This window comes from Opisthorchis viverrini (genome assembly GCF_000715545.1).
Source record: "Opisthorchis viverrini unplaced genomic scaffold opera_v5_116, whole genome shotgun sequence".
In the NCBI taxonomy this organism is placed as follows: Eukaryota; Metazoa; Platyhelminthes; class Trematoda; order Opisthorchiida; family Opisthorchiidae; genus Opisthorchis; species Opisthorchis viverrini.
This window is the reverse complement of record NW_008751772.1, coordinates 919752-935965: the sequence shown is the minus strand read 5'-3', so window position 1 is coordinate 935965 and position 16214 is coordinate 919752. Positions and strand designations below refer to the sequence as shown.

The window sequence follows — 16214 nt, the reverse complement described above, 5'->3', positions numbered from 1 at the left end:
GAAACAGGTTTCGTATTTCGCGACAATACGGGGACACCTGACCGGGGAACCCAACCACATGCATCATTTATTCAGTTTTTACCACACTACCTGGCATTTGTGAGTAGTACAGTTTCACCTCAGCAACGACTACTCGCCTGGCATCTCAGCTGTTTAGTTTCCACTTAGGATTTCAGATTGGTACAGAAAAATTCGTTATAAAAACGAAATCGCAGCCTGAAACAGAAGTTATCTACTAACAGGTAGTGGCACATCATGACCGAAAGTTAAGCGCATAACGGCGGGTGGTTCGTAATACAGTGAACCCGATTACTTTCACAACAAACAGGGTAGTTCCCTCAACTGCGTATAAATAGTGAGTAGTTGGATGCGACCATGCAACAGACGCACGTTTAGACACCGCAAGAAACAGATTTAACTCACTGCAACCGATATATCTAACGCAGAAATGCGGTGACAACCATATTGTTTTTCCCCCGCACAAGGGGGAGAATAGTCTCACAGCAAAAAATTAAAGATGTTCACGCAGCCTGATCGGCGAGATAGTCACAAATGCATGAAAAGTACTAGAACAACCGCGAAAAAGAGGAGATAAAGCGGAATCGAATGACATGAAGAACGGGTGGGACGCAAGTATGAGAGTGATATGCTCAAGAGGGTCGATGTGTGACAGCGCGGATCGATATATGGTTCTGACACATCCCAAATTGCGTAAAATTATGTAATTCAATCACAGCGAGTTAATCTGAAGAAAGACGACAACTTTGGTCGATGGATATCCCGAGGATGCACTATACACACACTCACACACACACACTCGCACACTCGCACACGCACAGCAACGCTGACATAGAGGACAACGGGAGAGAAAGCTAAATCGAGGGCAAGCAATCACACATCAATTACAACGCCGAAACCGGGCACTCACGTTCGCACACAGCCGATATCTTAGTTGTCTCTCTCTCTCTCTGTGCGTGTGTGTCTGTGTGTTGTCATCTCACCACTATCGGATTCCAGTTCGCACGAGGGACGCTTTGAAAGAATAACCGGTACAGACTGAATGACGGAAAAAACTCGCAATGGGAAAACACATCCGGATACCACAACTACAAGGGGTGTCGATCGGTGGTTAGACAAAACTCGGCTAGAAAAATTTGGGTTGGCGCGGCGAACATAAAACGGCAACGCAAGTCGGTGTGACTGTGTTCGGACGGTCATCAAAATATGGCTTATTGTTATGGAACGAAATTGAACTTCTGAAGAATTGTACTTTTGACTGAAACGAGGACTTTCTTGCGTCCGCCTATGGTAAGACGGCTTACAAAAGACGAAATGCTTGCATGAAAACCTTTCAGACAGCCCAAAAGGTTTTTACCGCTAACTGCACTTTTGAAACTACATTCAGTAAAACTTTAAAAACTATTACAAATTAGCGTACACAGATTTGAGTGCCTCCCCATCATCTGCTGCATTCATTCTGGCGAGGGCTTTATTCGCTGCGCGGAGAATCTCAAGAGTCCGTGTTGTGAAACGTTGTTTGTGGCGCCACAAGTACTGTACTTCTCCACACACACACACCCCTGGAAGAAAAGCCCGTTTCCCTAATTAACATGGAACGGTTGTATCGCTTGGCGTTTTCTCACGCGTGCGTCTCTAACCAGTAATAAACGATATCTGTGCCTTAGGCCAGACAGCCTACAGGAGACGCAGGTGAGATTCTGCTATCCACTGAAGACAGGGCAAAAAGCGTTCGCAAGTAGTGTTACCATCTCGTCACTGGCATGCCACCGATCATACAGGCTCGGACAGCGTAACTGTTTTGGAAATCGAATGACTGCACAACAATGTTAGGTATTTGTATATCTTGGTAATGTACTACTCACAAGGTTGCTGAAAATCCGTCGACAACCCACGACCGGTTTCGCCCTTATTGAGGCTCATCAGATAGGTGCAGTCCCCTGGTTTTCGTCAACCTTATGTTCTACTTGAAACCAAATTGCACGAAAGTAGCGAATATGCACTCAGTTGCAAACTAATTTGGTTCTTTCGAGAGACTCACCTGGAACCCAGCTGAATCTCTCGTTTGTGATGTTCTCAGGCAACTGAATGTGCAACTCGAATATCGTAGCGACTGAAACATGAGGCGGCCTGGTGCAGCACATTCAGAAGGTTAAGTATTTATCTCTTTTCTAAGTAATCTGTTCAGAAATGAGTAAAAAAAATATGCCATAAACAGTGCTCAGACAAGGTTTTTGCTCACGAAATTTGTAGATAAACCATAGCTTTTATGCGCAAAGTGGACAGAATGAGCTAGCAACCGCTACGTAGTAACGATTTGTCCAGATTCCGAAACGTTCGCCCACTTACAGTCACTTATACTGGTGTGTGGTTTCAGTCATCGGGGCAGAGAAGTATTCCTATGGGCGGGTTGACCAGTATGTGCTTCAGAATCGGGACCTCCTGCAAGGTGGAGCATAACCTGTCCAAGAGCTGTAAAGAGGGTATCCGCGTTCTCATCGCTACCGTCATTCCTGCTGTCCGAAGTCTACAGCAAGCATTGGACTNCGCTCGCTCTTACCGGAGGACATCGGCAGCGCATGTCCTTGGACGAAATTCGAACTCCGGACACGTGATATGCAGGGCGAGCGTGTTACGACCACCCCACCAGTGCATGCCGGGGCATGTGAACTGTACTCACAATCGAGCAATATGATTGGTTCTAAGGACAAATAACCCAGTAAGCCACCTTCGCTAAGTGGTGGCTTAGTTACCTGAGTTGTTGTAAGAGCGGAAGGTCTTAAGCATCTGGTAAAGGTTTCTCTTCTCAGTAAAGCCAGTGCTTGCTGAAAAACCAAGAAGCACTGAACAGCTGTTTCACGCTTTCTGGGAACCAGTGCGTATCTCCGGAAACTCAGGGGTTCGAACCCACACCATCGACCTTGTTATCGAAAACTTGGCCGTTTGGCCATGCGTAGCTGATCGGCAGTGTGATTAGCCCTCCCTCAGTGAGGACATCTTCAACGACGGAAATTACATCACGTGGTCACTTATTGACTGGCATCTCCAGTGGCGAGTTTTCAGAGAGAACTTCCACAATCACATGAGGCAGACAGAACATCTTGTTCGTCTGTAGTGTTGTAGAACTGCTTGTGGTCTCTGTACAACTTACCCGGTTCGATCTTTCATCTTTAACTACACATCTATGGATTGAACTTTTGATGTTTCATACTTTGGTATGGAAGAGAAAGAGCGATTTGTGTGACCTTGAAGAGAAGAGAGTCGAAGTGACAGACGCCTTTTAGAGGACACATCAGGGGTTCTGAGTTCTACCTAATGGCTTTCCAAACTTCCTGGGTAAATCAGTGTGAAGCGAAAGTATCGAAAATCGAACCAGGTAGATTAGACGGGCAATTTGTATAGTTCCATAAGCCCCACCAGGTCACATCTTTCAGTATATTCCAACTTGGATGATCGGGCTGAGGCTGTGGAGCGTAACATGCAAAAGTTCCTCAAGGTCTCGACACTACTTGGAATGGTGTCGAATGTGACAAACACTGTGAATGATGCCTTGACATTTAGAAGACAACCTTTGTAGGATATACACATGGCTTCCATGTGAGACACTGAAGAATTGAACTACGCTCACGGAAAAAAGACTTGTAAGCTAATCGAATCTAGTTGAATTCACTCGACACTTTGAAACTTTCTATGACCAACTTGGAAGAATAACAGACTTTTAAAAGGTTGAAATCATCAAAATAGTGGGGGTGCACTCTACGTTCATCAAGTTTCTCCTTGTCAACTAGCCAAATCTCCATAAACGACATAAGTTGACCTTGAAATCAGTGAGGTTTCATGAAGGATTCTTTGATGCCCCGCTCAATAATTATGCACGATCGACAAAGGTTATCTGCCAACTTCTCGTAAGCCACAATTTACATATTAAGTGATCTGACAGATAGCGACCTCCAAACTGTACCACAAATCACCAGTTTGATGGAAATGTATATGGAGAGATCTCTGTGTGTCTAGACGTGATCTGCAGTTGGTTCGTTCATGATTCCCAAAGGTATTGTCGTTGGATACGACCGCCTTTGATAAATTATGTGACGCTCCACAACTTTGTACCTGACGGCAACCTCCATGCTTAGTGATTCGCCGCCAACCTGACCCGTCTCCGGTTTAGAGCATTTGATCCACGAGAGAACTTCTGAACTTCCGATTGAACAGTTTTTCACATTATGAAACTTTTTTCTAAGCAAGCCTTGTGCAAACCTTACAAGAGCAAAATGTTATCGATGGCGTATCTGACAAAAATGATGGACTGAATGTATCTCTGATTCACGATTTAGCCTGGATGAAGAGAACTCGTCTAATGTCCACGCGTGATCGATCCACAAGATTGATAACTGATGCGAGTTCATGAAGACAGTAGGAGCGATGTTCACCCCAGTTAATTTATCGAAGCAATCGGCGGCATATGAACCATCAAGAGTATTGGTAGTCGGAGGGAATGGAGATTTCTTTTCCGAATCAATCAACTCACAGAGTGAATAGTATTCACCCAATATGTGAAAACTTCATGGCCGCTCGCGGAGGCAGTCAACGCGCGTGTGATCACGTGATGTAGATTCCGTGAGTGAAGGATGAGTGACGAATCGCCGTTCGTTTGCAATTTCGTGGATGAATCCTAATAAGGATAAAAACAGCTGTTCGGTGCTTCTTGGCCTTTCAGCACAGCCTGTCTTCACTGATAGGTCGAATATCCATTAAAGAACTGTGCATACGCGTTGCTTGCCTCAAGAAGGAAATGCCCAAGTCACGTGTGTGCAACATTGCTAATAAATAACTCCCTATACAGACTGTAATCGTTCGCTTTTTCCAAAACACATGAGTGTGGCTTCGGATATGGTCATACTGTTCAGCTCCTGTGTGATTTTGCCTCAGTGAATGGTTAACCTCTTTCGTTTCTCCCCGGCGAATTCACTAGCTAGCCGAGGGTACATATATATTACTCTGGTGACCACGGTAGTTGTTCTCCAAAAGAAGACAAACAAAGAAAAGGGTAATGAAAAAATTTACTGCCTCACATCACGTGTACACACACACGCGCGCGAACACATGGAGGAACAGTTGTGACGCTGTGCGGCAGCTCTCAAGTCGGGAGAATGGATACAACCAGGCGAAGACATAATCCTAATGTACTGTGGAACACGCGCAAGGGGGACGCGTGTAACAGAAAAACTTTTAGGGAACTATTGACGAGCGGAGCAAAACCGATCATCCATCCTTCGTTCCCCGCTGGTCACGGCAAAAACCGCATGTACCAGTGTCACGATGTCGTGAAATATGGATATTAGCTGAGGGACATCAGCTATGCCCACTGGGGAATTTCACACTCAAGAGTACCGAAATTTCCAATTTTGCGGACATATGTATACAAACGTAGCTCCAAATCGAAGAATAGTGAAGATAGAGAATTATGCTTATTTGCAAGCAGATTTGGTTTTGCAAGAGACTCACAAACAAGAGATTCAGCTGGGTTCAAGGTGAGTTTCCCGTCATAATCAAATCGGTTTGCAAATGTGTGTGTATTTCGCTAATCTCGTGCAATTTGGGTTCATGTAGAACATGAGATTGACGGAAAGTCGGGGACTGCGCCTACCTGATGAGCCCCAACAAGGGCGAAACCGGTTGTGGGTTGTCGAAGAGTTTTCAGCAACTTTGTGAGTAGTGTAGTACGTCCTCATTGAAATATGTTGTTGGTCGCGATATAATTTGGCAATGATTTAGAGGCGTTGGTAAACGAAAAACAAGAGAAACACAGAATTTGTGAGATTCACAGGTCGAACACCTTAAAGGACAGGGAAGACTAATCGTTTTGTTAAATTAACCNGAATTTGGCATTCCTGTTGGGCTCCACCACACTGTCAACCCGATGCACCCGAATCCTGTTGGAAGAGAACTACACGAAACTCAGGTACTGCGGTAATGTTACTTGTAGAGCACTTGGATTTCGCCTTAACACCATAACAGGGCAATGTGTTCTCAGAACACAGTTTATTCGGAAGAAACTATGCTAGGAACTATGCTCACAAACATTGCGATTAAAGATCAGGCCCAATGCTCTCCGACGCGATCGATTGTGGAGTTGTTGCCGTCGACGTACGATTCGATACATACCCGCAACAAATCAAGGAGCAACGAATACGTCTCCGGTTTGGACCGAATGGAACACGTATTGTTCAGATTAGTCTCGCATTAGTTCGTAACTGCGTCAAACAAAGTTGACTGGACGTAACGGATTTCATGAGAACAAAACAGTGTGCAACAATGGCAGGGTTTCGATTGATTTTTCGCAGACAGACCTATTTGATAGATTCCAAAAACAAGTTATCGGGCGTGCGAAAATCAATTTCGCACACTTCGCTCTGGGACTCGCCCTAGGACTGGGTTACCAGTTACACCGGTAGAGTGATTCGATCGTAAAAACACAATGGGTTGACAAAATATCCCGCAGTGACTGTCGGGGATATTTGGGTGTCTGGAAGCGTCGGATGGGTCAGAGCACGCACCAGATTTCGGAAGTCACCTCCCTCTTCGAAATATTCACCAAAGAACGTTGTCGCGACATCACTGCGGGGACAAGAACGGTACTTTCAAGGCGCCGAACATTTCCAGGACAATAGTGTACTACCATTGTTCTCTAATGACTCACAATGCAGTTAGATCTTCTCCAAATGAATCACTTGTTTTGCTTCTATATCGCTTCTCCATTCATTATCTTCTAAGTTACTTCCAAGGGACGATCTATCCCGAGTAGGGCTTCCATGTGACACGCTGAACTGCGTCTGAGACGGTGTGTTTTCCACCAGTACATGAAGAACTGCTTCAGAAGAGTGACCTAAACAGATGATCCTATCAAAAGGTGAGTCAGTGCCGTTAAACCATCGGGTTCATAGTGAAAAGAGGAAAACTTTCCCCCGCCAAGTCGGTTATTAGCAAACACCGACCAAGCAGTTACAGGGAAGTAAACGTCTAATTTGCCCAAAGTTTTCAGAAACTGAACATCCTCACGCGTCTTCTTGAACTTTCGTGAATATTCGCTGGCTATTACACAAGTGTAAACGAACACGGCAAAGCAGTTCCACAAGTTCCGCAACAAAATTCACCTTTCATTCGATGAGGGGAAGAGCTTCGACACGACCACATACTACTTGCATGCCTTGTCAGTAATATACGCCGTTACAGTGGTAGTAAACACCTGCCACCTTTTTCATATAACTCATTACTCATAAGGTCGATGAAAACTTTGAACGACCCATTGCGGGTTTCATCCTTTTTAGGGCTAATCAGGTAGACCTGGTCCCCCAGCTTTCCATCAAGTTAATTTAACGCAGTAGGAGAAAGACCCGTATTTGCAAACCTGATTGGTTGCTAAGTGGATGACAATCTTTGATCAACAATGTTACGTAAAGGCCCGAAAAAGTAATTATGGAATTTCGGGGACAAGGCCTACCTGGCAAGCAGTCAAGACGGTCGGAAACGGTAGTGGGCTGTCTGAGGATTTTGTCGACCGTATCACAGCAGAAACGTTCTGAATATCGCCTCTGCGACGAACTGTGCATCATTCCATTGTGGTGAGGATGACTTGTCATTTTTTCTCACCCTTTCAAAGCCACACTGGAGGGTGAATATCCTACTCGATCAAGTGTTAGTCGCGGAGAACTGCCCAGATGGTCTCTTTTTTGGGGGCTATCGACCGTTCGAACAAACTAAGCGAGATTTGATTTTTCGAGCGACTCACCTGGAACCCAGCTAAATCTCTCATTTTGATGTTCTCAGGCAACTGAATGCGCTGCACCAGGCCGTCTCATGTTTCAGTCGCTACGATATTCGAGATATCGCGATACGTGTATATTCGTAATGCACTACTCGTAAGGTTGCTGAAAATCCGTCGACAGCCCACGACCTGTTTCGCCCTTCTTGTGGAGCACACCAGGTATGTGCAGTCCCCGAATTTCAGTCAAATCTATGTTCTACTTGAAACAAAATTGCACGAAATCAGAGAAATACGCTCATTTGCAAACCTGAGGCAGCGTAGTGCAACACATTCAGTTGCCTGGATGCCTCACAAACGAGAGATTCACATGGGTTCCAGGTATGTCTCCCGCAAAACCAAACTTGTTTGCAAATGAGTGTATTTCCCAGCAGACCGCTGGGGGTAGACAGAACTTGGTTACCTACTTAACTGCCATTTCTATGGGAAAAAATCTCTCTTTGGAAAGGTTGCTCTTTGCGGAACGCACTATAGGATTTTAAATTCACCTAGATGGAAACAATACTTGCAAGTCATGTGCTCATCAGTCGCTTGAATCTAGAAAAAACGTGAACTTTGTTTTAGGAGAACCAGCTCCGAACTTAACGGGACCACATAACAGCCAATGGAATAACCGATTTCGTTGAGACAGATTTCATTGGTTGTTCTTCTTCGCCCTTGACAGATGAGTTGTACTCATAGTAGCAATTTTTTTGACCCGCTCGTACGCGACAGTGATCAATAGATCAGCCGGCTCGCCAAGCTCACCAGACTATCGATCGGCTATCCAGACCGGGGATCATGGTAATAAGAAGGCATTAAGGAGACTCTGGTCCACAACAGTTTGCATCTCGGTCTTTTTGTTGGGAGAGAAAACTTCTCCTCGAGGGTAACTAAAGTCGTCTTCGTTGAGAACTGCCGGTGAGTTTTCAAAAGGTCCTGATTTCAGGTCAAATCTCATAGGTTGAAAAGGGGGTCTTAGTTGGAAGGGCCAATATATATATATATATATATAGGGTTTAGCAGGGCCGCTAAGCAATGAATGATCACTCGATTACCAGACAGACTGCCGATAAATCCTACCTCCTTCAATTTCATCGGGATTTGCTCTAACTGGAGTAGTTGAGTCCTGGAGTCTTGGATTCTGAGGTTATACCGAGCAGCAGCTGTCTCACAAAAGCTCTCCCAGCTGATGCAACTTCGTTTACAGAAGACAGGAAGAATCAGGGAATGAGAACACCCCTCCCCCTTTGGATGCGATGATAGCTGCGGTCTATTTTAAACTATAAACGATCATGATCCATATTTACACGAAACAAGACCTCAGGGTAGTTCGTTGGTGATGGCTCGAACTTGCTGAGGTTCGTAGCTCGAACCCAACCCTAGCATCACGACTCGTCCAATCTATACTAGGCCAACCTGGCAGTATCTAAGCCAGGTGGCGTGGCAGCTAGACACGGAAGGGCTTTTGCAGATGAACGACTACTGTTATTGTGCCCCCTTGGAGCAAGGATTCTAGTTAGTATTATGCTAAAAAACATCGAATTCAGAATGCCGCGGTTCTGTTTGTTGATTAACACAAACGACACATGCGAAATACTATTCAGTTCACCGTCACGTGACCATCGGTTGAGCGGATATTTGTTTTAACCGCCTTCGATATGCATGTGAAGTACACGTGACCACACATACAGCAGTCGCATTCATCCGGCTCGTTTCGAAACACATCGAGGGCACTTCATGCAAAGTACGTTCGAACTGCGAAGCGCATCCCCCGCAAAAGTTTGCCCTAGGTAGAGATTCTACTATAAAGGGAACGATGGTAACTTTATCATCAACCTGCAAGATTGGCTTCGAGTAAAGCACACTCATCGACAGACAATACATCTGACGAGCCAGTCAGCGTCAGCTACAACAACACTTGGGTGTGCCTACAGAGCAAAAATTCACGTGACCTGTCCCAACAAATTAAACTATAAGGTGGAATAATGAAGAAGTTTCTGAGCCTTCTGGTGTGCACCTCCAGTATGACGTAATCCCCTATTCTTGTCACTGCCAAAGACGTCACGTTTTTCGCCGGGATCACGCCCTTTTTTAAAAATCGATGGTTGCAGTGTGTAATTGCGGATGAGGGTTGAACTAAAACAGAGTCCCCGATCTGATAGGCTGATAGACAAAACAGGGATGGCCTACCCACAAGAAGAATCCGGGATGTGATGCCACAGAATGACTACGCGTTGGCTGTATTACCCGTTGACCGGCAGAGTAGTGCTAGTCACATCCCCGACATCCGCTCGTGACCGAGCGTGACCGAACTACTGGCCGTTATCGGAACTCTTCACTGATGTCTCGTGAGGTTCGCATAGCTGATGACTCCCAAACTGGATGGAACAGTGCTTCTCGGCCTCTCAGCACAGACTGGATTCACTCACAGGACGAGTTTTGATAACTTTGAGGTCAAGGAATATACATATACACCTTATTGTTTGACTTCCTAAATGCTGCACGGATAGGTCAGCGCGTACTTGGACTGGATTCCATCCCAGTCGCTCAGTTAAATCATCTATCCACTGTGATTTTCGCAAACACGGAACTAAAAATATGGCCAACCGCGTTTGGATAACCAGATCTAACTAGTGGGAATTAGCATATGGCTTGTAAAGTCAAAACACACGTTAGAACTGGTGGACCTGCTGACTGGTCGAAAACTACTCATGGCACCACCTGATTGGGAAGTCCTCACAGACAGGTGGTCACTTAGGACTTAGGATTGCAACTGGTTAGTCGTTGGCGGTCTTAACGGCGGTTAACGATTCCGGTGCATTCCGCATGCTCGTAACAAGCTAGTCTCGTCACACACTTCAAGAACGACGTCCGATTGCAATGCCCTTCTTGTGACTAGAATGTTGCAGTCAGGACAGGGGGCGAGATGGTTCAAGTGGTTAGAGCGCGAATTTACTGACCGGAAGGTCCCTGGGTTCGAACCCGACCTCTGCCGCATCTCGACTTCCCCTGTCTAAGCTTGGGCAACCTGGCAGTATCCCAGCCCTCGTGCTTCCTTCAGGTGACGTGGCAGCTAGGCACCGGAAGGGTGCTGCAGCTGAATGATTTACAGGTAAGGGGGCTTTTCAAACAAGGGTGACGTAAAAACCTACAACCACCAGTGCAACAGATGTAGACGGTGCAATTTTGTACTATCTGGAACCCCTTTTCAAGACAGTCACACAAGCGGTTTTCTGGAGGGACCGATAGTGAGCGGTGCTGATGTCCTAAATGAGTTTTACCAAGTCTGTCGGTGATGAACATGAATATCGACCCTGTGGTGAGCAACTCTGAGCGTGAAAAAAAGATGGTGTGAGTCACTGGTGCCACAGCAGCTCCCGGTGACAACAATCCATCCATCTGTGAAACCAGCAGTACATATAGTTATTCAGTCATCGGCACGTGATCAATTCTCATAAAATACGCGTGCTGTGTGCTGAGTGCCCGTCGTACTGGACCTTCAAGTGCATAGGCCTCTCAACGAATATGCTGGCAGAATAATCCAGTAAGTTATGCCAAACTAATCACGCTGAGGAGTAGAACTTAGAGACATTCATCTCTGTTGTCAGACGTACCTGAAGAAAGAGGCAAAACTGCTGACCGTTGAGCCCAACCTTCGTGAGAATCGCCGTGTTACAACTGTGTTGCTAAGCGCAGCCTACGTCATTTATCGGATAATCCAGAAACGAAGATACCATACCACTTCAAATCTAAGGGAAGCCACCGTTCAAGCGAGACAACCTCCACTTGTATACGAATTCGGTTTTTACATGAGACTGAACTGAACTCGGCTAAATCTCTCGTTTATGATGCTCAGCAACTTTAGGACAGGTGTGTCTAGACGAAATCACACTTTACAATCGGAGCATGTACCCGAAAGTAACCGACGTGAGCACAAGAGACAGGCCGCCGACAAACTGAAAGACTTGGTAATGGCGAGACATCCGCCGGACACAAGAAGGATTTCGAAATTTAACCACGCGGGCTACGATTCGAACCACAGAGATTGTTGACCGAGACGGTGGAAATTGCCAGGCATAGAGGGCATAGAACTGGCGCGAGCGTGTGGAGAACGGTTTTAGATCAGTCGAGTTGACACGTGGAGTGGTGCGGTTATCACAAGGAGGAGTCATCAACAGAAGTAGATTGGACCTGAAGTCGACCTCGTGGTAGCACTTGCCAACCCACAAGTGGAACACAAGGTGAACCACCATTTGAAGCGCCTTGAAACGGAAGATCACAGACTCAAATTCTTCCAGCTCATCAACCGTACCATCACTAACCGACAAGCTCTTCTGACTAATTAGCAGACCTCTTGTTCTAATCAGAAGATATCTATCTGACTGGTTCTCCGTCTGTCCCTATCGACCAGCTTCGTAACGCACTCAGTTGGTCTGACGAAGCTCTGGTGTCAAAAGCATGCCGTCGCCCAAATATTTAACCACCAAATGCATCCAAGATCCTTCTGAAACGGAAGGATTTTGATTGATCCCAAAGTGGACGACTGACCATCCAAATCAGACGCATTGTAAACGGCCGGCAGTTGCTTTGATTTACGCTGCTGCCGCGTAAAGTATCTCGTTGTCGGCTGACCTTGCTTTAAGACTCGGTGATTTTGAGTTTGACGTGTCTGTGTTTTCAGAACAAGGTAGGGAGCACCGTGCAGATTGACGTGCTCCAGTAAGATCATCGATCAATGCTGAGTAGGCAGCCTATGGCAGAAGACCCTAGTTCCAGTCAGAGAACACGGTGAAGTTCACGGAACAGAAACAGTTGAGAGATGCGAGCAACCACAGTCTGAATAAAGAGACACCCGTTATTTAGAACACATTCAGTTTTTCCGGAGAAAAATCGACTTAGCAAATTCGATACTCAACCAAAGAATGACCGTTTGTCAATTTGGTTTTCACGGGAGATGCAAGTGAATCTATCATTTATGATGTTCTTCAACTGAGTGTGCTGCACAAAGACTGCTTCAGTTGGTACGATATTCCAGAATTCGCAGTATATTTTCATAAACTAAACTACTCACAAGGTTGCTGAAAACTCTTTGACAACTCACGATCAGTTTCGCCCTTCTTGGGACCCATCAGCTAGGCGCAGTCCCCGAGTTTCCGTCAACCTTATGTTCTACTTCAGCTGGGTTCCAGGTGAATCTCCCGCAAAACTAAATTTGTTTGCAAGTATACTTCGCTAATTTCGTGCAGTTTGGTCGAGGGCTGTCGAAGAGGTTTCAGCAACCTTGTGAGTAGTTTCCTTTATGAAAACATACTGCGATATCTCGAGTAGCATATCAACTGAAACATGAGGCGCCCAGTGTGCAGCACATTCAGTTGTAGAATATCATAAATGAGAGATTCAGTTAAGTCTTTCGTGAAAACCAAACTGATTTGCAAATGAGTGTATTTCTCGAAAACAGTCCAATTTGGGTTCAAGTAGAACATAAGGTTGGCGGAAACTCGGGGACTGTGCCTAACTGATGGGCTCCAAGAAGGTCGTGGTCTGTTGAAGAGTTTTCAGCAACCTTGTGGGTAGTATCTTTATGAAAGTGACCGTTTGTATTTGCGCACTATTCGCACGTAACTTGTTACATGCCGTTTCGACAGAAATGCTTTGCAATTGATACGATTCGCAGTCACGCGGTTCGTGTAACCGCATTCCAAAAATTGATTCTGTATAAATTGTAGATGGGATATATGGAGAGACACAAGCTTCTAACAGACGGTAGTCCCACTTACTTCCTTATAGGCCATGTGTCAAGTGTTCCGAGGTCAGAAATTTCTCACAGTTCAAAGAAGTTCCACCATTTCGAGTGGAAGTCAATATCAATCACTTTTATGGTTGGTTCTTTGACTACCAGAAAGAAGCCATTCTGTGTGGAAAAGCCTGGAAGCGTTGTGAAACTGTGGACCATCAGTCAGTCGTGGTCGGCTGCTACAGTGTTCAGCTACTCACCGGTCAGCTGATCGGTTGATCACTTGCCTGACGTACGAACTATAGTGTCACTTTATACTCTATAAGGTCTTATTTCTCCCACTTATCGTGGTTATATCATGACTACTCTCCCGTTCTCTCCCACTTCTCAACTCGAGGTGAGATTTCATTGATGTCCCGGTGTTTTCTCCCCAAGAAACTTGGAGAACGGTGAACTTTCTTCACTAGTTTCCCCTAATTCCCTCCTTAAAGCTTGAACGCAGGAGACTGGAACTCACAAAGAAAGTGAAATGCATCGGTTGGGGAACTTACCCGGTTTGCAATGGGAAGAACGCGGGCAGGACGGATGTAGCTGTTGAAACAAAAACAACATTTTAAAAAATAGGATGGAATAAATCGTTTTTTTCATCGGAAAAATGTTGATACGAAAATAACGCTGGCGTTGTACAATCCCAAAGTGAACTGAGAATCAACCGTGATTCGGTGAAGAACACATTCAAACTTCACCTTTGGGTGATCTGAGATGTTCTTCATCCAGTAAGGCGATTTTGAGCTAATTTCAAGCTTGATTTTATGGTTGAATTACTCGTAAAACTGTGGATAGTTTGCAAATTTTTCCGTGCGAAGTTCCACGTTAGATTTTATAACTCGTTTAAGTAGTCTCGCTACTGCCGTGTAGATATGTCGGTCTGGAATCAATCGGGTTTGCTTGTATGAGAGGCAGTTCCGTCATCAAAGCATCTGACAGGAACTTCCAGCGTGGAGTTCTCGTTCTGGATGACAACGTCACAAGTCAGTCCTAATGTGCTTGGCTAGAGATTAAATGGCTGCCGCGGAAGACTACTGGGGACAGGAATTCGTTCAGTTCTTCATAACCTGGCAGCATTTTATCCCACTTTCTGTCAGGAATCACCCCGGGGCGAGTCGGGAACATGACGTGTGTGTATCGACTGGATGGTTTCTGAGTCACCATCGACTTCAACGAGATGGCACCCTAATCTATCGATGACCTTAAGGATCACCTTCATCGTTGAATGCGAGCTGGGATACTATCGTGGCTCCTGCTCACCAGAGAGAAAGAGTATATTCCATGCCACATGCTACCCGAAAGAGGTCACTTGAATCAAGGTCATTGCAGCTTCGATCCAGCCTCCATTTCCTTTCTCTAGCAATCGGTCACATTGTAATTGACCTGCACCAGAGAAACGTGCAGGAAATACGAAGTTCACAATCCGAAATATCCTCTTTGGGTAGCGTAACGATCTAGACTACTGATGAAGCATGTTGTAGTATCTTGCCGAGTGTCAAAGCACCCCGCTTTCAGTGAGTGTTCATTGCTGTTTAATTGATTAACTTATGTTTAATATACTATGATAAGATTATATTTTTATTTTCGTGTCTAATCACTCGTAACTTCTTATTTAGGGTTGGTCAACGAGCTGTCCTGCATTGAAGAACGTTCTTTCTTTCGTTGGCACCGAGCAGACTGACTTATTTTCCTTTTTACTGTTCGAATGATGCCTTACAAAGTGTTTGTTATCTAGAAAAGAGACGGATGAGTAATAGAGGTGGTTTTTACTTTTGCACGGGTCTTGATTTATTCGAAAATCCTCTTGTGTCGGGATCTTGGGGGGAGGTGATATCGATAAGACAAATCATGATTTCGTGTTATTGAGACCCCTGTTACATTCATAATATTCTCAGGCTCAAGATTTCATGGTCCTCACGAGACCGAAAATTACTGTTTGCTTGAATCTGGGCTACTCCGCGACTACTCACACTTGCCGTCATCAACTTCATTTTCAAGTGTGTGAGTCTCAATAACTCAAGATCTAGTCCAAAAGTCTTGGTCCTCAATCAGGGGCGAGATGGCCCAAGTGGTTAGAGCGAGAATTACTGACCGGAAGGTCCGATCTCTGTCTCTCGACTCCCCTGTCTAGGCTTGGGCAACCTGGCAGCATCCCAGCCCTCGTGCTTCCTTCGGGTGGCATGGCAGCTAAGCGTTGGAAGGGTGCTACAGCTGAACGGTCCCCAGATAACTGATTTATACTCGGCGTGCAGAGTATCACAGTCATCCGCATGCCCCACGGACACGGGCTGTTTTCACCAACAAATGCGTCAAATGAGTTCCACTGTAGCGGGTGGTTTTGACCAGCGTTAGATCACGACTGAGGATGCTGCACAATTCGTGATTTCTTTCAATCACACAACTTAGTTTTGTGAAAGATTTCCGTGGTTTTATGATCATCACACGCATCAGAAAGAATTCAGGTGACTGAGAAGAAATTAGCCAGGAGAAAAAAGTTGGGTGATGTCGATTGGTCTCAGTTGACCTCATAATCTGGTTGAAGCTAAAAAATCACCAGGTTGGTTACTGGCACATTCCGATTTTTAACATTCCATTGTAATCGCTTACCAA

At 45.4% G+C, this 16214-nt stretch overlaps 1 protein-coding gene across 1 annotated transcript in view; it reads right to left on the bottom strand.

Moving 5' to 3' along the window:
- Positions 1-16214, bottom strand: part of T265_05891 (hypothetical protein) — a gene marked incomplete at both ends in the record, with an annotated part of 45389 nt that overhangs the window by 3004 nt on the left and 26171 nt on the right. The window lies entirely within an intron of this gene.